Genomic DNA, 25300 nt, shown 5'->3' on the forward strand with positions numbered 1-25300 from the left:
TAAAGAGCATCCAGTTGCAACCCCCTGCCATGCCAGGGACACCTTCCACTAGACCAGTGTCAAAGCTCCATCCAGCCTGGCCTTGAACTTCCAGGGACTGAGCATCCACAGCTTCTCTGGGCAACCTCTTTGAGCACCTCTCCACCCTTAGAGTAGTATCTACTCTAAACCTACTCTCTTTCAGTTATCCAAAATCTGCTGCAGCCTGGAGAGCTATTAGAAGATTTTGTAGAAACTTACCCATTCTAATTTATAAGTGCCAGGTTTTTCCTTTTTTCCTGATGGCTCTTATTGCCCTTGGCTGAAAGACTCAGCTATTTATGAACCAAGACCCATCTTGGTGCAGAACAGGTCCATAACCCTGGTTCTGTGTTCCTAACAAAAGTGCTGGGAGGTGGTAGTGAATAAGTCCATCCTCATGGTGAGAACACCCAAGAGTTAAAACCATGCAAGACCAGAAAGGTGAAAACAAAGACAGAAAAATAATAGCTAATTAGCTAGCAGTGCTAGCAGTCAAGAGGGAAAAAGTCTTGACACCAAAAAGGTATGAGACCCTAATTAAAAAACGGGCAATCAGAAGATGGCAGCAGCAGGGACCAGGCTGTTCCAGGGAGCAATGGAGATGAGCCCTTCCCCTCCTGACTGATGAGCGCCTGGCCAACAGGAGCACTGTGGTGAGCATATTAATGCTCAGCCTGCCAGCTCATTAAACAGGTGTCTGCTGGGTATATTAGCCAACAAAGAGTGGCTGTGCACTCCTTCAGTTTCCCACAGCCTGCTTGGAGAGTCTCTGTGTGCACACTAAACTTGTCAGAGTCAAATGTGCTGGAAAATGAGAGCTTACAGTCCATCAAAAAAATCATCCACACAACCAAGTTTCCACAGTAGGTCAAGAATCCTTCTCTCTGTGCCTTCTCCCACTTGCAATCATCCTTTTCTGTGCTCTGACCAAGTGGTCAGCTAATTCTGGCTCTGAGGCGAACCAAAAGGAGGAATGAGTCAGGGCAGCAATGATTTCTGGATCACTGCTCCTGTATTTCCTCCTCCCATCACAGCTCTCACACTACTGCTCAGGTATAGCTTTAAAGGGATAGATCTTCTCTTGACCTAAAGGATCACTGAGCAGTAAATAACATTCCTTGGTTCAGACACAGCTAGACACCCTCAAGGACCTGCAGCAGAATTTCATGCTTTCCACTGGAGCCAAACCAAATTATTTGTTCCTGCAAAATCTGAGGAAAAAGAAAAAAAAAAAATCAGGCAGCTTTAGAAAAATAATCACTGTGAGGAAAACTGAAATAATATAAAGCAACATGTGGAAATCTCTAAGTCAGAAAAAGAACCTAAGAAAAACCATGACCAAATAATAAGAGGCATTGAGAGGTCAGATGGTTTAAACACTACTGTAACATTAGTAGTATTGAAACTCAGCTATCAAAAATTATAAAAAACACACTTCTTTTTATTTTTGTCCTGAAATAAAGGTGCTTCAGCCTGAAACAAAGAAAATAATCTTTTAAAATCAAGATCTATTGATTTCCACCTGGCTCTGAATTTATCTCCTTTCTCTAATTAACAGGCTGTGTCACTGGAAGAGAAGAACACTAATAGCACAAGACAACAGTGTCACCTCCTACTACAATGTAGCTCTTGAAGGAAAAAATCAAAGCTGTTGTTTAAAATAAATCAACAGCCATGGCTGAGTTGGCTGTCTGCATGGTAGATATTTATTGCCTTTCACAATCGTTATAGAGGGACAGTATCTGACACCAACTGGTTAAAATAAATTAAGAAAGATGCTTCCAGTGAAAGAAACAAATAATACCATTCAGTTTTTGGGGTTTTTTGCTGGTTAAGGTAGAAACAGTCTCTTGAACAGAGAGAGTACAGCACAAAGATGTCTAAATCAGCCCTCAGTTGTGAATTCTACCCTGAGTCAACTCTAGTGTCAATTTAACAATACGTATTGCTATTTCAATTTATGTTTCATGTTATCCAGTAACCACACTATATAATTTAAAAGAGCCAGGCATATGGAATCCCCTTTTCCAGGTACAGAGTGCCCAGCTGTGCCGGAGCTCCAGTTAGAGACACTTCAGACATGATCCCACAGTCACCATGAGCACTAGAAACCATAAAGCACTGAAGGTTTTCTGCCATAAGGCTCAAATCCAAGAGGACAAGCAGCACTTTGGGATACCTCCCAGCTCCTGCTCTTCACACAGGAGGCCCAGCACGCCCAAAAAGCTCAGATGTTTTCCAGTTTAGGCAAAAGTGTCTCCTGCTGCAGGTACCATCTCCCAGCCTAGACTTGCTGGCAAGCACGTCTTCAGTGCTGGGCACACAAGCCTGGCAGACAGTCCAAAGTCAACCTTCATCCAAACATTCACATTTACTTTTAAAGTTTGGTGTCCTTGGATTATCAAAGACTGCATTTTTAACCTTTACAAGAGTTAACACAAGGATCCTGCAATCTGTTAAAAATATATTTTTCATTGACACAGACTTAGTTTTTTGATGGGAATTGAGTGCAATATTAACAAATATGACAGAGTAGTAGCTACTCTGAGGCTACATTTAAGAGAGAATTACAAAGTTTAGCAAAGGTCACAGATCTCCCACTGCAGGCATATGTGGTTTCCAAGATAAGACCAGAAGGAACAATGCAATCATCTATTCTTAGCTACTCCATGACGTTAGACCCTTTAACTCGGTGCAGCAGGGAAAACCCTTTTTCTTTAATGTATTCTTACCTCTGAATTCTTTAAACTGTCATTGAACTAGGTCAAATATTTTCTAAGAGATATGGTACTGACCCTATTTAAGATTGCATCTGGGCCAGCCGAGTCTGGTGTTTCATACAAAGAGCTTTCTAAAATAAATGTTCATGATCTTTTGTTCTCAGTTTGTGTGGCAGTTTTCAGGAAGACTAAAGTTCAGCACCTTCAAACAATGGTATAAAAATTCAGCTTTTTTGTCACAAGATCTTGCCCTGTCTTTGACCAAAATGCCATCTGCTTTCCTTGAGAAGAATGAAGCTTCTGACTTTTCAAATTTCAGTGCCAAGCATCTCTCACAACAGTCAGAACAATTTTTGATGCCTGTGGTGACTCTTTCCTTCCATGCTGCACAGAGGCTGGAAGACTGAAACAAAGGATTACAGTCTCAGAAATCAGTTCAGATTTCATGGAAGAAGAAAATATACTTTTTAATGGTCTTATATGTATATCTCTATGTGAGAGATCCAGATATATAATGTACAGAGATGTGTTTAAGTGCACATAACAGAAACTTGTGCTATATCTCTCCCCTAACAGCTGCTGGGCAGTTGCATCTCATGGCATCCTGGTTAAGCGTGGATACACAGGCTTGTTATTTTCTGGATGAAGAAGCCTGCGACACAAATCTGCTGCTGAAATCTCATTCTGGTTGAAGGTAATTAAGTCATTGTCCTCAGCAAGAGGGCCTGAGTGACAAGCCAGGGGTCATGGCAGAAGCCCATGACACAGAAATGAGTCAAACTCCCATTTTTCCACACAGCACTGGACTGTATTTCCTATGAAAGTCTACTGAATGTAGAAAATCAGCAGTGGGCATGAGAACAGAGAAGGTTGAATTTTCTCAGGAACCTGACATGCAGTATTACTACTGAAATTTCTGCATTTTCATTTTCCTCTGGCTTTGTATTTCTTTTGTTCACCTGCTTTTCAATGTGCATTATTGCAGAGGAACTGCTGACAGTCACTACTTCAGATGTGGGACCTTATCACAGCAGGATTATCTAAACCACAAAAGCAGAGTCCGTACAGCATCAACTCCCTTCCTCTTCACATCCCAGAAGCAGATGGCAATACAAAATGAATTTTCTCATATTGTTAAAGCTTATGCTTTTTCACCTGTGAGAAGGATTTTAGCTTTGGTTCAAGGAGGGAGCTGATTTTACAATCACAACAGAAAAGATTATTAGGCTCGACAGCAAGGTGACTAATATGTTCTGTAAATTTGTGAAAAGAGGGGATGTTTTTTTTAATTGAAGTTTCAGGAACTGTTTTTGCTTTTCACACAGCCTTGCGCTAAGACACCTGTATATCAGTGTGAGTTCTTGCAACACAAACATATAATGATACCATCTCATTTTGCATCTGCTCTTTATCCCACACACAGACTTGGAACTCCCATGATATTTGGGTATGTTAAGCTGGTGCATGACAGATTTATGAATTTCAGGCTATCACAGGATTACCACCTGTGGTAAGGCACTGAGCATGATACAGCTAGAACTAACTTTCTCAAGACCTTTGAGATACAGTAGTAAAAGAACCCCTGCCAGAACAATGCAATGAAAAAATTGTGCAAGAAATATGAGTTCTTTCAAAAGAGTTCCCCCTGCAAAGATACTTCTTTAGAGTGAAAGAGTCTATCACATACAAACTATTAGTCTGAGGGTAAGGTTAAACCCACTCTTATTTCACTAAGGATACACCTACAGCTGAATGATTTCAAAGAGGCCCCAAAAATGCAGAAAACTCATTTTTAGTTCTGATAAATATAGAAACTAATGGGGCTCTTGCTACCTTTAGATACAATGCAATGAAATCAGAAGACTGCAGGTTGCTGTCCAGAGAAATTGTGAACACTCTTTTCCTGGAAGTGTTCAAGGTCAGGTTGGACAGGGCTTTGAGCAACCTGGTCTGGTGGAAGGTGCCCCTCATGGCAGGGGGATTGGAATGAGAGGATCTTTAAGGTGCCTTCCAACCCAAACCATCCTATTCTATTCTATTCTATTCTATGAATAGACATGGAAAACGGTGTCTTCCTTGTGCCTGCAATATTAAAAGCAAATTTCTCCCAGACTACCTACTTTTGTCCATGGTCAGATCTTGGGCTGTACAGGAAAGTTATTTCAAGGTGAAAGTCAGCACGGACAGCCACTACATCACTCCCAACCTCCTCCACTCATGCTCTTCCTGCTCCAAGTGACCTTTCAATGCTTCTCCAAGTTTCATCCTAAGCAGACATATGTTAACTAACACAAAAAAAACTGTTCTGAAGAAAATCCATGGGGAAAAGACATTCCAGACAACTTCCTGAGACAGATTAACTCTGAAAAAGATGCTTGGTCAGCATTTTCCTTAGTCTTTGAGCTTTGCAAAATAATGTTGTTAAGGGGAATGCTGTGGTTCTAATAATGACTTCTTCCCAACAATTTAACAAAGACAAAGGGATCAAGTTTTTTGGGGCTCTTTCTGATATGTCCTGGAACTGAACCATGACCCCCACTCTTCTTCCTCACAGATATAAGACAATGAAACATCTTCCTCACCCAAAAATGAGACTGGGTTGGAGTTATGAATGACTGACTATAGTAAATAGTAAATCTCCCAACTCATATTCAAGTCCCTCAATTTTTTTTCTATTCCTTTTTTTCCAGAGAACTCTGAAAGATGCTTCCATGATGCATCCATGCAAAATAAATGGACACCTGCAATCTCCATATTTGTGGCTATTTTTTTTCATTAACATGGTCATTAATAATTGGTTTGCTTTTACTTCATATTGATTATGTACTAGATCTTCACAGCAGTAATGGAAATCACCATTACTGAGACATTTAATATAAAAGGATGTCTGGAACAGATTAGATAGTCATATCAAATTTGTATGAAGGTGTAGCTATCAAAAAAGTACTGTTGTTTACATGGCTTCTTTTTTTTTAATTTTTATTAAGTTATGAACTGGTGCCTTTATCACAGTGACAAATTTTGTGTAGAAGACTGTCTTCCTCATTCACATACTTGTTCACATATCCACATGTTCAACCAAGCTTTCAGCTTTTGACTTGCTTTTCTACCATGATAACTTTGTAGCAACTATTACTATTTAAATGAAGGTTGAGCTCACCACAGGCACAGCTCGTGTGTTGGTCATTACTGTGACACAGCTGGTCTCCAGGGCACATGGCTGTACATGCACATACTCTCATTGAGAGCTATTCCTCTGCATCATTAATAGCTGGCATTGATGAAACATATAGTTTAGCATTATTTAGTAATTATTTTCTTGACATTCAAACAAACTGCAGTACTATTATCACACATTATCTATATTCTTTTAGAATCTGACAATATTTGCCATTTTTCTTAAAATACCCCACTATAGAAACAGAGGTCTGAAGTGAAAATTCTGTTCTCATGTAGCATATTTAATACTTATTTGTAGGGAAAAATCTTTCAAATGTAATCTCTAAAAAAATAGATAGAAAAAGAACCCAGGATAATTTGGCTCTGATAATTTTTAACACTTTATGTTGACCACTCTGAAATTAGAGCATTTGATTACAGCTACTATTTCTAAAAGAAATCCCCCCCCAGACAAACACAGGTATCTATGCGCTCATTGATTTCTGTCCCTTTTCAATGTGTTTGCCTTCATCTCCGCTAGCTGGTCTTTGTTACTGATGAACTCTTAAGAATAACTCTCAAGTTTTTCTTGAAATGGTTAAAGTTTCAGTTCAGTCCCAAGTTGAGGATGCACAACACACCATGGAAAACATTTTTATAAGGTCCATCTCTTTATAAAATATACTTCAGTTAGTGTGTGAACAGGCTGAATTGAACACAAAGATAAAGAGGAAAGATTTAGAAACAAATGTTTGAAGTGAAGGACTCAAAGAGCTTAAAAATTTGCTTTACTACACCTGTCAAAAAAGATTGCTTTTACAAACACTCAGACCAGAAGAAAAATAACTCTATTTATGCATTTTTCACAAAAAGATTCATCTCTGTTTGGTAAAAACTCATGGTGCACACCACTGGACTATTTCTACATCCCAGGTGGGAAAAAGAAACTCTTAAAGTGGTTTCCAATTTTTTTAAAGAAAATCTCCCCAACAGTCCATTATTTCTATCGGTCTGAAGTCCATCCATCCCAATTCCTCCCACCATCTCTGTCTCAGCAGGTTCATCTCCTGATTTACATCCTCTCCCCAGAACACTAACTCTCTTCCACACTTTGTTTTCTTCTCACCTCCAAAATGAGCAGGTGATGCTGGATATCAGTGGAGATGAGGGCAGAGGAACAGAAAGCACAGAACTGCAGGTACCTCCAGCTCACCTGATTTGGGCTGGCTCTAACTGGGGGCTGGGTGTTTGGCTAAGCAGAGGTGGGGGCTGCGTGAGGACATGGCACAGCTGCCATAGCAAATCATTCCCAGTCCCAGTCCCACCTCCTCCCTGGAGAAATGAAGACAACAGTGGAGGTAGAACAGGAAGAAAAAGCAGGGAGAAGCAAGCAGAGCTATCGAGCCCCCCCAGCCTGCATTGTACCTGCAAGATTTGCAACTTTATTGGATGGGTACTCTGGATTAGACTACGCATACTAGTGAAAAAAGCAGAAAATTAAGGCCAGGGTAGAAGAACAAATCATCATAATTCCAAATGCTTCCAAAAGCACTGATGCTTTTAACACCTATTGACATGAATTATAGTTGTCTTCTTGGAGTAACACCAAGAGCAATGCTGTAAGTGCTATTTAAGTTACCTTGACTGGACTGAAAATATTTACAGCTTCTGCATTAGTGCATATATTAATTGCTTTTGTGCCTTTATTGTCCTATAAAACTCCTAAGTACTGGTAGAGCCAACAGTGGCAGATGTTTTGAAGTTCTGATAAAACCCAATCAAATTAATTTAGTAAGATCAGTTTTCAGTAAACATCAGGAAGCTTCCCCATTCAAATCAAGTCTCTTTCAGGAAGTTTGTGCCGGACAAACAGGAGCTCAGCATCACTGATCACACATCATATCTTAATGCTTTTCCGACTCTACCAACTAGTCAAAGTCTATTTACCCCTAACACACCCCACCATTTTAGCCATTATCTCTTTCCACTGCTGCTATAGGAAAAAGTTTCATTTAATGCCTTCTGAGCAACATGAACCTGTTGGCTTCTATACCTGAAAGATATTAAAGATCAAAACAAGCTTTCTTGTCCCAGCAAGAGCACATGAGATATGCCTCAAATGATCCTCACTTTATCTGCCCCGGTGTCCCATCATGATGCCTGTAATTTGTTCTCAGATAGCACTGTGACAGATAGCACTACCTACAGCTCTAATTTCAGATTGTTGCTAATAAAAACAAGAGTGGTAATAATGTCTAGAGTTTTCCCACTGGCTGTGATTGTGCTGGAGTACAAATGATGCCTGGAGACTGTGCAGAAGGAGATGGGCATTTTATTTTCTTATGATTCACACTATCTTCTTTTGCCTTTAGGATTGCTCCCCTCTGGTGACAGCAGAGACAAGCGTAGCTGATTTTCTTTATGCCTACCACTTAGTGACACATAAGTGCCAGTTGCTTTACCCAGAGAAGGATATCAAATGCAAAACAAGTCACAGCATGGAGAGTGAATGAACAAGCAGAATCCATGGGTCTCATCCTTAGCAAGCTGAGCATTTTGCTGATATGATGTACAACAACTGAAGATCTCCATCAGCAGAAAAAACCCCCAGGACTATCTGAGCAGCATACTGATGTCCACCTCATGTCCTGGGTGACAAGTTCTGTGCAAGGCATTTTCAGACTCAGTGGCTGAGATAAGGATAGCTTCAGGGTCTCAGCATGAGCCAGATTTCACCTTTTTTGAAGATATTTTGACATACTGGAACACTTCAGATACAAAATCCTTCTACGGCATTGTTGGCTGACTGAATCCATGTTTCCAGACACAGACTATTTAGATGTGTACAAATACAACTGAAAGCCTAAACTTTTCTAGTTACAACCTATGTCAAAATTCATATTGCTCTAAAAAAAGAGCCCTAACCAGCCAGGGGTATTGTGGCAAAAGAACTCAGTTATCTGCCCTGGCTAGAGAGAGGTTAAGAGGATCACTCAGATCTTGAGCACAGCAAGGTAAGCATTTGAAACAAAAAAAACCAAAAACCACAAAAAAAAAAAAAAAAAAAAAGCAAAAGTAGAATTATTCCCAATTTCTGGCTCTGTATCTGTCTAACACTCACAATTTACTTGCTTTGTGTGAGACAGCTTCTTACATCAATGAAGGACCTGCCTTTGGGGAGAATCTCTTCATGAGTTACACTGTGCTTGCATAGCGCAACAGAAAGTGATTGTACTAGACTCTGGTTTTATTTTTTTATCCATTTTCCAGATTGTGATAGACTTTTTATTTGTAATAATATTTTGCGTTCTGCAGTACCTTGCCTCTCAGCATGGCAGAATACACTGCAAGCATTTAATTAAGCCTTATGATGTCCCACTGAGGTTGGCAGGTAGGTGTTTCATAATAGCATCAGATATTTAAAACAACTTACGTAGACACACAAAAAACTGATCATTAGGTTAGGGGCATCAGTGGGACCACAGAAATGTCATTGCTACTTCTCCAGTGTGACTGCCTGAGAGCTGTCTGACTTTGAAGTGTCTTGTGTGCTATGTCAGGCAGCAGTAAAGCTGACTGCTAGAAAGGAAGATGAAACAGAGTGTGTTATGGCAATCTTCCCAGGATTTCAGGTGACAGAAGCCAGAGTGTCTGGCCGGCTTCATTCACCAAAGGACAGGAGGGTATAAGATTATTCTCCATCTCAGAAGAGGCTGAGGATGATCACAGTGCCCAGGTGTTCTGTTCTGGCATCCAGAATGGCATCTCAAAACAGAAGGTCAAACCCTCACCCACACAAGCTGGCAGAGCTGGCTGTGGAGATGTAAGCTGGTATTATACATGCAGTTCTAAGACTTTCCTTGGGCTGCCATAATCTATGGCAGCAAAGCACCTGTCTCAGTAAATTACAGATATATGTTCATCCTGGGAATACAGAAGGAAGGAAAGGACAGAAGTCAACACTGTGATCTTGCATGTGCTCTATAGTGAAGTCTCAGACCACTGGCTAATAAAATCAGAACTCATCTGGGGATTCATCCACACATCCCATTCATCACAATCTTTGTGTCTGAAGTTAACTCTTCGAATCCTGCCTTGTTCTGGTTTGGCCAAATCTAGAAATATATCCTCTGAGAGAAGGCAGGCTATAACCACCCCTCCCCCACCAGGTTCAGGAAAAAATAAATTTTCCTTGAAGGAAAGTGAAAGAGATAAAAACTATTTATTTAACAAACACATGGGAAAAGGGATAATGATGCTAAATAATAAAACTTCTCACTTTGCTGAGAGAAACCTGGGAAAATTTCAGAGTCCTTCCATAGTGTCTCTGTCTCCCCCTCCTTGGAGCTGGGACAGGGTGGTGGGCCCACCTCCAGGGCCAAGGCCTCGCTGGAAAGTCCTCCCAATGTATTCTGATGTTGAAACAATCCAGCAGAGAGAAAAGGAAAAAAAATGAAGTCCCAGGAAAACAAAAGTTCGACTCTCCAAAGGAAAAAAAGCTGAGGAAAAAACTGCCAAAAGCTGGCTGGAAAGAAAAGCAAGCCAGGTGCTTCCCTTCCCTCTCGCTCTCCTCCCGCAGTTGAAAAAAAGTCTCTATCTCTGTGTGACCTTGAACAAGCTGCAAACTGCTTTGAAAAAGTTTTGCTCAGTTTTTCCTCCCCCCTCTCAGGCTCAGTTTAAAGGCATAGAAAGGCACAAAAATTAATTTCTGGGCATAGGACAGCAATATGGAATACACATCATAAAGTCACCCCAAGACATGCCTGAACCTGTCTTTCTTCTGCTCAAGGTTTCTGGTAACTCAGTGGTTTGCAGAGGTGGCTTAAGAGAGCCACAGGACTTGTGTCTGCTCACAGTGGGTTTCTAAGGATCTTTGGCTGGTATCTTTAGCTTTGATTGCCGTATTCCATGACATGAAGTCAGAGCTGGCAATCTGCTAGGTAGCAGTTTCCTGTTCACTGCTCAAGAGACAGCTCTGAATCCCAGCCCAGGCCAGACTTCTTTGCTCATATGAGCCAAGCCACTTCTCTGTCACATACTATGACACGCAGTCTTTAAAAATGTGGCAAAAGAACTTCTATTCTTTGTAGGCATGCTCTGAAGTAGAGCATACATCAAATTAATGAGTTTTGCATAGGTATGATGACCTAAATGTTACCTAAATTCTGCATTTAGATAAATAACTCTGAGTGTGAAATAATCCTTTAATTGCTGTGGTCCTAATTTCTCCACCTCAGCTTTCCTATCTAGCAAGGAGTTCAGCAGCACCTGAAGGAGAGGTCAGATGTTCAGGGCTCTTGAGGGCTCCTTGTGTACCTTCCACACTGCTGTGCTGGTACAGAGTGCTCAAGCATCATACTCATTTCTTTTATTTATTCATTTTTCTATAAGCCTTGATTAACAGAGCAGGGAACAAGAAGTCCAAAGAACAGAGACGAAAGGAACACCTGCCAAATAACTATAACTGGTACATATGCACCCATCTGAGCCAAGCAGGGTGGGCAATTAACAAAATCATTTAATCCACTCTTTCCAAGGTCTTTTCAGGCAAAAGGGACATTCTAGTCAATAACTACATACAAGAGATTTAAAGATCTCTTAAAGAAACAGATTACTGCAGGATTTTATATATTTTAAGGGGGTTTTATCTCTGCCTGCAGAGGAATGGTGTTAGGGGTTATGAAATATCTCTGCCTATTCCATAAGTACACCTTGCATTAGTAGAATAATTTGGTTAATGTGTTAAGGGTCAGGTAAAGAGCCACATGAGGTAGCTTTTCTGTCACTTCTTAAAAGCTGCAGCCTGCTTATTTGTGTCTGTATTTTACAAACGTGTATGCTGGCATTTCTAAGTAAGATTTATGGCAGCTTGCTAAATGCAGAAGATTGCTTAAAATAACCACCAAGCACTTAGCCCAGCCTAGCTTTCCTGAGACCTAGAAGCATTTTAGTGGGACAAAGGACTGGCAACACGTTTGAATTCAAAGCATTTAAAATCAGAATGCCTTTTTCAACAGTATCATGTCAAAAGGCCTTCAATAATCTGCCTAGATTCTTGCAGTGAGACCATTACCAGTCATTACGGTTCCTCTTGTTGATGTATATCCGGTTCTTTGGCTTTGGGAAAACCGCTGTTTTAGACATGTGACAGCAAAGCAGCAACGGAAACACTTTCTGCTAGAAAATCCCTGCAGAATCACCAAAAAAATAAAATAAAGGCATAAAAGCTTTTGCATCCTACTACTGAGAGAACACATAGTAATTGGATTGCTCTTTGGTTACTCTCGAGAAGAAATGCAGGGATCCATCCTCTGTAGGAACTCACTACCTCAGAGCACAACACACTTGCAAGTCAGGACAGATATCAAATACTTCTCTTCCTACCTCATTGTATTTCTTGAAGCTGAACCCTGATGTAAAGATGAATGGGATGAGGCCGTTCAGCAGAACATGGCATTCTCTGGGATCTATTCCCAGGGAATGTAAATTGACAGGTATCTGCTGACTTAAGCTGGGAGAAGTCAAGGTGATCTACAAAAGCAATCAGTCTGACAGTTTAGACCTGACTCTCCTTCCCAGGGAGGTGACCTCCTCTAGGCATTTGGTGCCATTTCAAACCTGTGGGAAACTATGTGTGAGAATACCAGCAGCAGATCTGAGAAGACTTAATAGCAGTTTGTCATTTCCTGGGAGATTATCAAGTCAAGATTCAAGAATGACAGGGTCTTCCTAGATCCTTATGTTAAGGATGATGTTTCCCTCAGCGTTGCCAATGCATCCAGCACCAGGGGTTGAAGCTAAGAAGGAACCACAGGGAGACTCACAAAATGTATCATCTCTTTAGCAGGCAAAATTTTTCCTTATTTCCTTAGCCCTGAACAGTGAAGATCTGGGTGTTGCTCCAACCTCAGCAATCACAACCAAAGAACCCAGCCCCCCTCTTACATCATGGTGTGTCTGGGATGCTGCAAAAATCCAAAGGAGGATTAAACATTTGGGGAAATGTTTGAAAGAGAAGGCTAGAAGACAAAAAAGGAAGGGAAGGGCCTTTGACCATTGGAGAACCTTTTATCTCTCTAGAGTCAGTTAGGGTTTTATTGGTTCCCCCTTAATTGATTAACATGGAAGAAAATATCATTCAGAAGGGCAAAGCAGAGACTTTTTTGTTTTATCAAGTATATATAAAAAAAGTGTAATCCCTATGCTCCATGAAACAGGAGGGTAGGGGTGTCTTATATAGTCCTGAGATCAACTGACGTGGAAAAATGAGATGAGGATGTGCACTGACAATTTACAACAGTCCAGAAACATTTTGATTTGCCTCTAGGTGAGGACAGGAAAAAAAAAGAAACAAGGAAACAGCAACAAAAAAGCAACCCAAAAAAAAAACCAAAAACAAACAAACAAACAAAAAACAAAACCAAACAAAAAAAACCCAGCAGACATAGGGACAAACAGTCCTTTCAGGACATCAGCCTGAAATAGGTTTCACGTAATTTTTATATCCTACAAAGGTGAAATAAATCTGAGGGACAGCAGACAGGACACAACAACCCAGACAACCAGAGGTCCATTTTCTTCCCACATTGTCTGTCTGAAATAGCCTTGTGAGGGCTTCATGTCATTTGTCACCTCCACCTACATATAATTCCCAGGGAAGGGCACAGATAGAGACTGGCATCCCTGCAAATTCTTCATACCTGTCTAATACCAGCAGCATCTGATAACCTCCATGGTTTCCTGGAGAAGGGAGATGACAGGCAAAACAGAGAGAGAGAGAGAGAGAGAGAAAGCAAGAGCATCACGAAGGTTTGAAGGGGGCATGAAGCTGGAGGAGGGAAAGCTGGGGATGAAGCAAGGAAGGATTGATGAATTCCTAAAAATGAGGGTTGGGGTGGATGTTACAGCAACCTTGAGGTGAGGGGAGTTGAAAAGTGGAAAGGCAAGTCAGAGCAAAAATCATGCTTGGAAGCTGCTTGTGGCGGTTAGATGTTGATTTTCTCTTAAATCCTTTTAGGTGGGCAGCTGCCTGAGGCCAACCCTGCAGACACCAGGAGTAAAATCCATTTTGCCACGTAACTGCAGGATAAATCCCATCTGAAGGAGAGGTAGGCAAAGAGCAGAAAAAGCCCAATACACACAAACCACTTTGCAACAGAATGCATTCAAATTCATCATTTCCAGTGTCAGTAGGAGATCCTTTGGTCACAGTACTGAACCTGGAGTCACCACAGACACAAATAATGATGCTATCCAGGTTTTAGCTTAGACATCACATATACAGTGTCTGGATGATTTTTCCCCAGGCTCTGGGTAGTCAGTGCCGCCTGACAGAGCAAACAGTCCACCAGCTTTCTGACAATGGCAGTGCAAATTTCTCCATTCCTCAGACTGAAGTCTTTCTGCAGGCTTTTCTCAGCCTGTCCATAAATCCCTCTTCACACTAATTTATTGTGCTGTGCACTGTGAATTCACATGAAGACGGCTTCATAAAAGAATATGCAACCACTCTTATGCCTGAAATGGCATAAACAAGATTCAGTGTAAACAAGGATGAGGACTGAAGGCATAGAATCAGTGGGATGTCAGGTCCCGTGACTAAATTAGTACAATGACAGCCACTCTGAAATTTGTCTTTTCTAGCAAAATGACGAGGTAACCTGAAAGTCTCCATGACAACACAGCCCAACCTTGCATTACAAGATGCTTATGCAAGAAAGCATCTAAAAGTATAGTGCCTGGGGAAAGCCTTCCAACAAACAAACTCCACAGGGTTTCAGCTGCTTCCCCTACCTTATTCATATTATTTTCCATGTGTTTGGGTTTTTTTTTTCTTTTCTGAAACTTCAGATAAGAAAGGAATTTTACACAGTCTTCTGATTATACGATAGCTTGCTATTTTAAATTAAAAAGGCATGCACAGAAATGTCGAATAACACAGAATCATAGAATCGTCATAGAATGGTATGGGTTGGAAAGAACCTTAAGGATCATCTAGTTTTAAACCTCTGCCAGGAGCAGGGATGACAGCCACCAGATCAGGCTGCTCAGGGTCCCATGTAACCTGGCCTTGAACACTTCCAGGGATGGGGCAGCCACAGCTTCTCTGAGCAACCTGTGCCAGGGCCTCACCACCTTCACAGTAAAGAACCTCCTCCTAATACCTAACCTGAATCTCTCCTCTTCTTAAAACCAGCCTTCCTTGTCCTATCACTATCTGCCTGTGTAAAAAGTCATTCTCCCTCCTTTTTGTAAGCCCCTTTTAATACTGGAACACATTTTACTCTGGTCTCAAAGTATTAAAACCTCACATCTTAATACATTTTTGTTTTTCCAGAAGAGCTGTGTTGGTTTTTAGTCCCCACAACAGTGCCATCAGAAGCACTGTTCTTCACAGTGCATGCAATCTCAAATATAAGCTACTGAATTTAGATAGAATTTGCTTTAATACAAGATTCTTCTATGGCAAAAGAGGGAGTGCTTTTACATCAGAGGGGTTCTCACCCATGGCAGGGTACACCTGCCTACATGAAGATGTCTGATGCCACTGAAGATGCACCAGGCTTCCCTGCTGGCCTCCAGCTGTTACTCCAGAGGAGATCAGAGCCCCTACAGCTCTTGTGTCATATCCAGCTCTGTGTGAATAACTCACAGAACAATCAACCCCCAAGTGAGGGGCCTGAGAGCTAATGCTATCTGCCACTACCAGAGTCAATAAATAGTCTTCAGATGACAGGATTTCATCACATAAATCTTATCTAGTACATATCATGAATAAAAATAAGCAATAACCAAAATTATCCAAGTGCTTAGTGTAGATCCCATCTCTAGGAAGCGCCCGGACCTTTCCAATATCAGGGTCCATTCCACTGATTTCAGTGTTACAGGGAAATTGCAGAGAGTCTGAAACAAGTGCAAGAATCTGGAGCTTGAAGCAGTCTCTTTTCCCACAGGTTGGCCAAGTTTCCCAGCAGAGCCTTCCACTAGGATCACAGAAACACAGGAGGAGCGGAATATTAAAAGATGTCTTATTACATTAACATGACTGGAGAATTATCCTGCAAACAAATAAGCCAGGCAGGGATTATATAAGCTTTAATATAATCTTCTATCAGAGCTGAGCAGTCCCCAATCAAGCTAACTATGGAAAATAGTACTTAATGAATCTGTAAATAAATATCAGCAAGAGAGATGGCAGGGCTAAAGAATACCTTATCAGTGAAGGTCTGATCTCCAGAGGAGAGTTAAAAAGAGCAAGGCAAGATTAGAAGATTAGATGCCAGAGCATCCCAGCTCACTAATGGACATTCCAAACACCCAGGAGGGCACCCAGAACCTTCTATCTTCCTTCAGTAGCTCTTACCATGCCCCTCCATCTCTGGCAGTTTCTCTGATGTATAACATCAGTAAACACTCAAAACATTCATCAGTTCAAACATCCTTTGAAGTCTCTCCTTTCACACACATTTCACTGTGTTTAAACCACCACAGACACTCCAGCAAGTTCTCCCTGACATTGCCTTTGATTAGAAGGGTGTGTACCAAGTCCAGCAAACAAGAGCTATGCACATTGAAGGGTCTGTGGAAAAAGTTACCTGAGTTCACAGCAGCAAGGAGCTCACCCATAATGAGTGAACCATTAAACTCCAGCCAAGCCAGATAAAGGGTAAGCAAAAGCTCCACAGAGGCCAAGACTTCAGGTGAGTCAAACAGATGTAAAGTTTAGTCATTCTGCTGCAGGGGAAGGTGAGAAGATGCTTTCCCTGGGAGCAGAGTTGGTCATCTCTCTCTTGTGGGACACCCCTCCATAATAAAAACATTTTAATGGTCTGTTTCGGATGCCACCCATCCCTCTGCCCACATCCTGTTCCTCTGTGAGCACTGCTGACACAACCAGCCTGTACAACCATCCGAGTACCTGCCCACAGTTCTGTTCCTTCTGGAAATGATTCTGCCATGGCTCTCCCAGCATGACTCCAGGAAATTCTAATGAGCCATACAAAAACACCCTAAAAAAATTCAACCACCAAGACATACAACCTACCCTTCCACAGACTGCATCATTATTCCTCCCTTAGCTCTTCACTACAATCTACCACTACAGAAATCCTCCTTTTCCAGCTACTCTCTGGAATAACTTTTGCTGCTCCAGAAGCAGCAGACACATAGATAATTTTCCCAGGAAGAGGGGAAAAAAACCCCAAACAAATCTGAATAGTCTCATATTAGAAAGTCTAATTCCATTTCTATGATTAGCATAATACAACTGTGTATAAACCCATAACTTACAGGGCAACTTTACACAAGCCACTGAGCTGGAAAGTCAAGCAGGGAATCAGCAAATAAACAAACAGATTACTCTTTTCATTTTGTTTGAATAATTTGTTTCAACAAGGCTTTATTATATCATGCCTCATTATGGATACTAATATACCAAGGTCCTCAAGGAAAGCTCAGACTAACATCACAATTTCCACATGCAGTACAAAAGAAATAATATTTTGGAAGTTCCATAAAACCCTTATTTATCAGTTAATCTCTTACACTGTTACCTTTGTCTCAACTAGACAATTAAACAATAGGATGGTGAGAACACAATGCCATCATCATGGGAAGACAATACATTAACGAAGTTACTGATTATGTGGTATTTCACCTCCTTTTTGTCAGCTTTTGACAGCTGATCTTGACACCTCACTCAAAGAGGAGTCTTCAATGCATTTCAATTACAGGAAGACAATAACCAAAATTTTGCACAATAATGAGCTAACGTCAAGACTGACTGACAGCTTGGAGATTTGAGGTGTCTCCTTGCACAGAGAACAATATTGATCTGCAACATCTATTTTCAACCCTTACTTTATCCCTTTATCCTATTCTAATGCAAAATAACTTTTTCTTTTTCTTTTCTAAATCTGTTTTTCTCTATCTTCATGCTTTCCTAATTCAAATAACTTACCAGTTTCAGCAAGCTTGCTCTTCTGGGTGGCGTCTCTTAAAAATAAAAATACGTGCCTTAGGAGGCAGAGTGTTTATAGGAGAAGCTCCACCACAATCTAGATTATGTTAAGTGGTGGGAAGGACTAAGATCCCAAACATGTGCATACATATTCATTTACACCCACAGCATCACTGGCAGCATTAGGTGAGCTCGTCCTGCTGCAGGTGCTGGCTCATGTCAAAGCATTTAATTTATGTGTACCATACTGAAGCTTGGATTTGTTTTGCTTCTTCTTCTGAAATGAACAATGGGGATAGTGCTGAATAGAATTTTGTTTTGAGATAACTACATTTTGCAATAATGAGATTCTGGTAAAACATATAAATGACCACCGTGACTATCAGCCTGAGTTAGATCTGGAAAAATGGCATTCAGGTGTGTTTGTTGGGTTTTTTTTTCTTCTTTCTCTTATGTGGAAAAGAACTATTCTGCTTTCTGTTTATGTGTCAGACCTGATATCTGAGAAACTGAAAGTCTAACATCTGAAGTTGGAGCTATAAGTGATTCATTTCTCTGGAAAAGCAAAAAAAAACCAAAAAACCAACAATAAAACAATACACTGAGATTTTAGTGTATTTTATAATATTTTTTGCATTTTCAACAATGTGCAGCGGTTTTGGGGAATAAAACGAGCATTAGAGCTGCTTGTTGCACCTGGATCAGGAGAGCTGCTGTGTTTCCTGAAATCAAAGAGATGTGATACCTTTTGCCAGCTGAAGTCTTTTCTAATTCAGAAATCTGTTTACAGAAAAAATATCACTGTGGTGACAGGGCTGCATCCAGCCCTTCTCTCCAGCCCTGAAACAAGACAGCACCTGGCAAGAACCTGCTGGTGTTAATGAGGTGATGTGCAAACACCGATGGTATCAGCTGCTCTGCTCCCGGGCAATGTGACTTTTCCTCTTGCCCTCTCTTCACAGAACCACGCAAGTGCCTCGTGTCAGGACTTGCCATTTGTTGTGTTTCTCCTGCATTTTCCAATCTCAGGTGCTGAGCTTTTCCTTTCTGTTCCCTGCTGTGAGGGCAGGTCATATTTCCAAAGAAACGTATTTCAAACTTTTTTTTTTTTTTTTTTTAACCTTTAGCTCTTCTATTTTTGCTCCTGAAACATTTTCCTGGCCCCTCCTCATTATCCCTGTCCTAGCTTTTCAAGTTGCAGTCACATAGAAGCAGATTGGTTTGGGGGTTTTTTTGTTTGTTCTGTGTTTTTTTTTTTCTCTTTAACAAACAGAAGGACAGAGAAGATGAATCAGTCAATTTTTATCCCTCTGCAGGATTTAATTTCTTCATTACTGTACTCTTCTGAGTAATTTCAGAGAGGGTTACCTGTGTGTACTTTCACTGGTTTAAAAAGAAATCAAAACCCCATCCTTCTAACTTCCAACATTTATTTACTAATGTGTGTTATTACCTAGCTTAAATACCTCTGTTCCCTCTGTGGTGCTACCTTTCTTTTCTTCCAAGTATATTTATAGGCAGTTATCTCTACCCTAATTTCATTAAGCAAGGTCTCAGACTCCCAATTGTCTTAGTGTATTTGCACATCCTATTCTTCATAGCTCCATAATTGAGGGCTGAAGCATGGCTCTCCATCTAACATGAGACCTAGGAAAGAGCGTGGATGAGCTCTCCTGTTTTAGGAAAGCAGCCATGCAGTTTCCTTTTCCTGTTCTTGATCCTTCAGCAGGCACAGCCCAGACCCACACTATCTGCTTTCAAAAGAAAGCACATCATGGGTGCTCTGTATCCCACAGCTGCAGGACCACAGTAACTCCACTCACAGTCCCAAATCAGCTGGTGACAGCTCAATACTCTAACCCAGAACAGCATCCTTTTATTGGCACTATTCCTACATAGTTTCAAACCTTCAGCTATATAATAGAACTTGAATCACAGACTCACAGAATGGTTTGGGTTTGAAAGGACATTAAAGATCACCTCATTCCAGCCTCCCTGCCATGGGCAGGGACAACTTTCATTAGACCAGGTTGCTCAGAGCTCCATCCAGCCAGGCCTTGAGCACTTCCAGGTGTGTGTGTGAATTAAGTGATGGATTTAACATTTGCTTTAAAAGTAATTCCTGGGTCATGGGCTTTATTTAAGGTTTTCTCAGTCATATGGGAGCAGAGCCAGGAAGGAGAGAAACAGTTAAATCATTTGCTCTGTTTAAGGTTTTTCATTGATTTTGATGTGGGCACTGCTATGGAGTGGAGGTCTCTGTCAGGGAAGGTCCCTATGCACAAAAACAAATAACCAGCACACTCCCATTTCTGCGTCTGGAGAAGCCTGAGGTATAGCAAATTGTGATGAGCAGTTTAGGCAATGAGAGCCAACGTCTAAATCAGAGAGAATCTCAGCCTCAGTGTTGCTGTAACTCAGCACCTAAATCCCTTCCAACCAAACGACCCAGACGAGTGAGAAACATGAAGATTAAAGTAAAGCAGCATGCAAATACGTGCAGTAGCTCACCAATGAATATAACAGCAGTTTTTGTTCATGGGAAAAGAGATTCCAAGTGTGAGTGATCCATTTTTTTCAAAGGACATTGCAGACTACTCTAAATTCTAACCCCTGAAAGGCTGCAATTTTGTATTTAAGAAAGCAGATGGCTGGGACTGGATGTGGTAAAATAATATAGGATAATGAAAGCTCTGGAGAACATTCTTCCTTTCTCATAAGTCCAGATAGTTGTTCAAAGAAATTAAGAGGTGAGGAATGAAAGGCAGATCAAAGGAATGTCATTTTTAATTCACCCGTGTGATTAAACTGTAATTAATTGCTACAGGATGGGGATGAGGCCAAAAAATGGCATAATTTTAAATTAGACAGAACATCTACATAGATATCAGAAGCATCCACAGTTATTTTTATTGATGATTAAAATTTTTAATTAAAATAATTCATCCTGTCAAAATATTAAGAAAGGATACTAAATCTCATCTGTAGGGCTTAAGAGACTTTCCAAATATTACAGGCTCTGGATGAGTCCTAGCTCACAGAGACAAATATTCACATCTTTCAATTGTTAATTGTAACATTTCCATCCTACCCCATGGTTTCAAATGATTGGGGCAGGGCCTCTTCTTCTCTTGAGCTAATTGGAATTGTTGAGCTCCAAACCATGCTGTCCCTGTGCTCAGAGTATCCAAGAGCTGCACGTTCTCAGGACACATTGCTACTCATTACTTCAAAATATATTTCCATGAGCAATAGTATATGACTATTTGTCAGCCCAAAGCCCAGAGTAAAAGATAAACTATATCCAGTTGTTTCCCGCTGGCCTCTCAGGCATAAGAATTTCTAGCTTCTCTTCAAAATAGCTTCTCTTCAAAACTTCTCACCTGCTTGGTTTCCCATTAGCGTGCTACTGACTTGGTAAAAAAAAAAAAAAAAAAATTCAAAGCAGCTTACCATGGAGACATGACTGTATATAGAACAAGTGTGACGTGTGGGAACCAAGGACTCAATGCAGAGATAGTATCTTTTTTTGGATCAATTCATGGGAACTCCAGAAGTGGTTTCTGTCTCACATGTATCTATGACCTGGTGGTGTTAACCTCAATGTACTTCTTCATATCCTCAGCTAAATGCTGTAGCTAATGACTTTAACATTCAGATCAATAATACCTTGAAACAGATTGAAATCCTTTTAGGGCAGGGCAAATTAATATACTGGCTCCCTGAGGACCCACTTTGTAGCTCTTCAGAACGGGTACAGCACAGGCATGGTACATCCTGCCTCGATCATGCTGCTCTGCCAGCAGGGTCTGGTCTGATTCTGGGGAAACTGCTCCCAGGCATGACAGAATAAACCTCCTCCCTCTTTAATTTGACTTCTTAGGGTGCCAATTAGCACAGGTTGATAGGAACACCAGTATGGTGAGAAATCAATTGTATGCCCAAAGGTAGAGCTAAAACTCATTTCCTGCTAAGACAAAAAAAAAAAAAAATCATGCAACTTTGTTACTGCAAAAATTAGCAACCCCAGTGAAATGCACAAAGTTGAACACATCTAACTTTAGTTCTTGAACTTTAAGTAGATTAGTTTTCTAGCTGCTATTGGATTAAACTTTATAAAGATCAAACTTTATTTTCAAGTGGCATGTTTCTTTACTAGGTCTGGTTAATCAGTTTTGCCATTTTGTCATTTTCTCCTGCATATCTTGTGGGGTTGAGCCTACAGCAGAAACAAGCAAGAGACAACTAAAAGCATTTTTATCACTGACATTGCAGAGTGGGGGAATGCAGCAGGTTACACTGCAGCAGTAGAATTACTCCAGAATGACTTTTGGACCACACATGGCTTCCTCTTGTGTACCTTTTCAGTTTTTTTCTCTTTAAAATTGTCCCCTGCAGCTGATTCACCCATCATTAGTTACATACGATCCATCTTTGATGGCTAAGATGTGCCTAACATATTATTAACTAGAAGCTCTTGCTAGCCTCATCCAGCAGTATTTTCCAATAGCTGATTCCTTCCTCCTGCAGGAGCTCAAGATAACACCAGCTCTGATCCCTTTCTTTTGCACGTGAAGACTTCAGGCACTGGTACCTCGGTACTGCAGGTGCAGCCATGTGTACCTACGCACACGTGTATCAGAGCAACTGCATCCATGCCAGAAACCTTCTGCACACTCATCTAAAGGCAACACTGATGTGACCTTTCCTGGTGTTCAGAGTGCTGGGTTGAGCTGAACAGACCAGGTATTTCCTTTCAGCTACCTACACATTCCTGTATTTTGTTGGACATAAGATACATATAATTCCCAACAATGTGCTCTGTGCTTGCATATGCTCTACTGTGAGCCAACAGGATTTCAGGATGAGAGCCCCCAAAATCACAAGCTGCAAATTCCTTCTTTGGCTCCTATTTTATCCATGATGCCCCAGAAATAACAGGAGTTGCTCCAGGCACTTAACTCACTGCATCATGTGTATCCTGTGTACAGCTTTTTGCTTTGAGGGATCAGTAGCTGAACGTCTAAAGGATATCTAACCCAGGGAGGATACAGAAGTTAGCAATTCATCTTCCATTGTTACCAAAGAGGTTTTCATGGGGAAAACACAAGGGAAACATAAGCACTTCATAACTGTATTTTGTTTCCAGGCTCCTTACAAAGCACAGCTGGAGCAGTCACAGTGATGTCTTTCATTCAAAAACTCAATGAATAAACTATTCACAATCACATGGCAGACTCTCAAGATTAGTTCCCTTGCCCTGCTTCTGTTGATCTTAATCCACATCTCCTTGCCTCAATCTGCCTAAAGGGCTTTGTTCCATGAAATACTAAGAGTAGCTTTGGAAGTAGTGTGCACCTCATGTTGGAGTATTTGGGAATAGAGAGCCTAAAAAAACATTATGTGAACCCAGTGACTACACAGAACTTCAGTCCACCTGCCCCCAACACTTCATTAATTTATATCTTCTCCCTTAGGTGCTCAGTGAAACATAGGATGGAAAGGTTTTCCCTTCTTCGTCCCAAGGGGAGATTTACCTTTAAGCAAAACAATCACACTCACTCTCTTTTAACATAAAGAATTGATCACTATTTAAATCAAAGTGAAACTGCTTCAGTAAACTACAGAAAGGGAGCTACTCCACAGTGCTTTTGTGAGCAATAGCAGGTGCTTAAGCTCTTTTCCTCAGATTTGGAGTTCTGATTCTATGTTTCCTTTAGGCAGAAGAAGGAGTTAAATCTCCCAAACCTCTGTGAGTGCTCTAGCTACTGATGTGTTGGATGAAAGGATGTTATAACATCTCTATATGTCATGTTCCAGGACATTTTTGTAAGGGATACTCCAAGCCTTTCTATCAGACTGAGAGATATAGAGAGATGATCACCCTGAGAGACTGTTGATTTTGTTAAACATATAAGTAAATCAGGATTTACAAAACTGGGATGCTTCTAAACACATTCAAGAGAAGAGTAGGGACTGCCTTAGTAATTTACCTCCTGCAACTCAGTATCTGCAACCTTGGTACTTCCAGAGTAAGGGAGCTAAGCAGAGATTTACTGAGCAGGCACACCAAAGCAAGCAGGTAGCAAGGTTTACTCACCAAAGTCCTTCTGTTCCCTTGTCTCTGTCCATCACTAGTTTTCCAGAGCTGGTCCCTCTGCCTTTGTGGTTTATTTCAAGTAGCTATATGCTGTTAACAGAAATACATCTCTACACTAGTTGCCTTATATCCGAGGAGAGTGAAAATACTGTTCTATCATGAAGAGCAACCTTATGCTACTGCCCATTTGGCAGTATTTATGTGGTATTTACTGGCTTGTTATTCCATGTGACTGTCCTGGGAAAGTGGGAATGAAAGCAGCTTCTCAGCTGTGCACCAGGAAAGCTGGATATGGTGTTAAAAAGCATGCTTTACTGAGGTTTTATCCCACAAGGCTGATTATCATTCATTTTTCATAATGATCCCAGCTAAACTTATGGTCCAATGTTGATCAGATCGTTCTTTCCATCCTGCCTCTGACGCAGAACTGCGCTCAGCTGGTTGCTACTTAGGGTTGTTACCTTTTAATTTTAGCCAGGAGAGAAATTCTTCCTTCTAAATATGTTCTTTCTTTAACAAAACCCTCTCAAATGGTATTTCCACACCCTTGGCTGTGCACACAGGTGAAAACCTCCCTCTCTTCATCTCATTTCTGCTCTTTGGCTACCACAGGTTTCCTTTTGCACATTCACCTGGTTGCAGCTAATCTGGGCACACTGCTCTCACTGAGCTCCCTTTGATCATTTAATCTTCCTCTACACACCAGAAACAAGATCTTTTAAGCAGACTGATAATTTATGCCTCATCCCATTTAACTGTCTCTTTAACATCTCAAAACCAAACCAATTTCTGCTGCCGTTCCTCCACTTAACACTAAGGCAGTAAGGGAAGTACAGTGCTGCTCCCAGCTTTCCTGCAAGTGATGGCATCCACCTCTTGCTCTGACATGATGAGCAGGATGCTGCCAGAGTAGGGATCCAGCTTTGCTGCTCCTCAGTGCTGCTATGCCCAGGTGCCATCGCATCGCATTTAAACACTGGTAGAGTTGTAATCACACAGGGGTTCATAATCACTACTTTTCTAACTCACCTGTTCTTACCATGAACCAAAGCAAATAGATAAAGCTAAATGTTTTATTTGAAAGGTTACCACTCTCATTATGGTTTTTTTTTCCCTTTATAAGTTGCTCCAGTGACTCCATTTGCATTAGAAAATATGTGATTTTGAGAATCTGACAGGATCTATGTGAGCTATTTGAGTAACTTTTACATCAAGGCTTGAAAAAAACAAACTTCACCTTATCAGATGAATACTTCCAGTCCACAACCAATGTCTTTATATCTGGGATTAATATGTGAACTCTTAAAAATACTACCCAGAGTAATACCGAGGTCCAGACTC

At 40.9% G+C, this 25300-nt stretch overlaps 1 protein-coding gene across 2 annotated transcripts in view; it reads right to left on the minus strand.

The window, feature by feature from the left end:
* Positions 1–24153, minus strand: part of FAM135B (family with sequence similarity 135 member B) — a 271095-nt gene extending 246942 nt beyond the window's left edge. The window contains exon 1 of one of the 2 annotated variants that reach the window (XM_019289330.1): positions 23960–24153. The gene's annotated coding sequence lies outside the window, so the exon portion shown is untranslated. Of the gene's footprint in view, positions 1–17859; positions 17899–23959 lie in introns of those variants that run through there. The other variant, XM_019289329.1, reaches the window with a different exon arrangement.
* Positions 24154–25300: the final 1147 nt, after the last annotated feature.

The sequence above is a fragment of the Corvus cornix genome, chromosome 2 (assembly GCF_000738735.6).
Source record: "Corvus cornix cornix isolate S_Up_H32 chromosome 2, ASM73873v5, whole genome shotgun sequence".
NCBI lineage: Eukaryota > Metazoa > Chordata > Aves > Passeriformes > Corvidae > Corvus > Corvus cornix.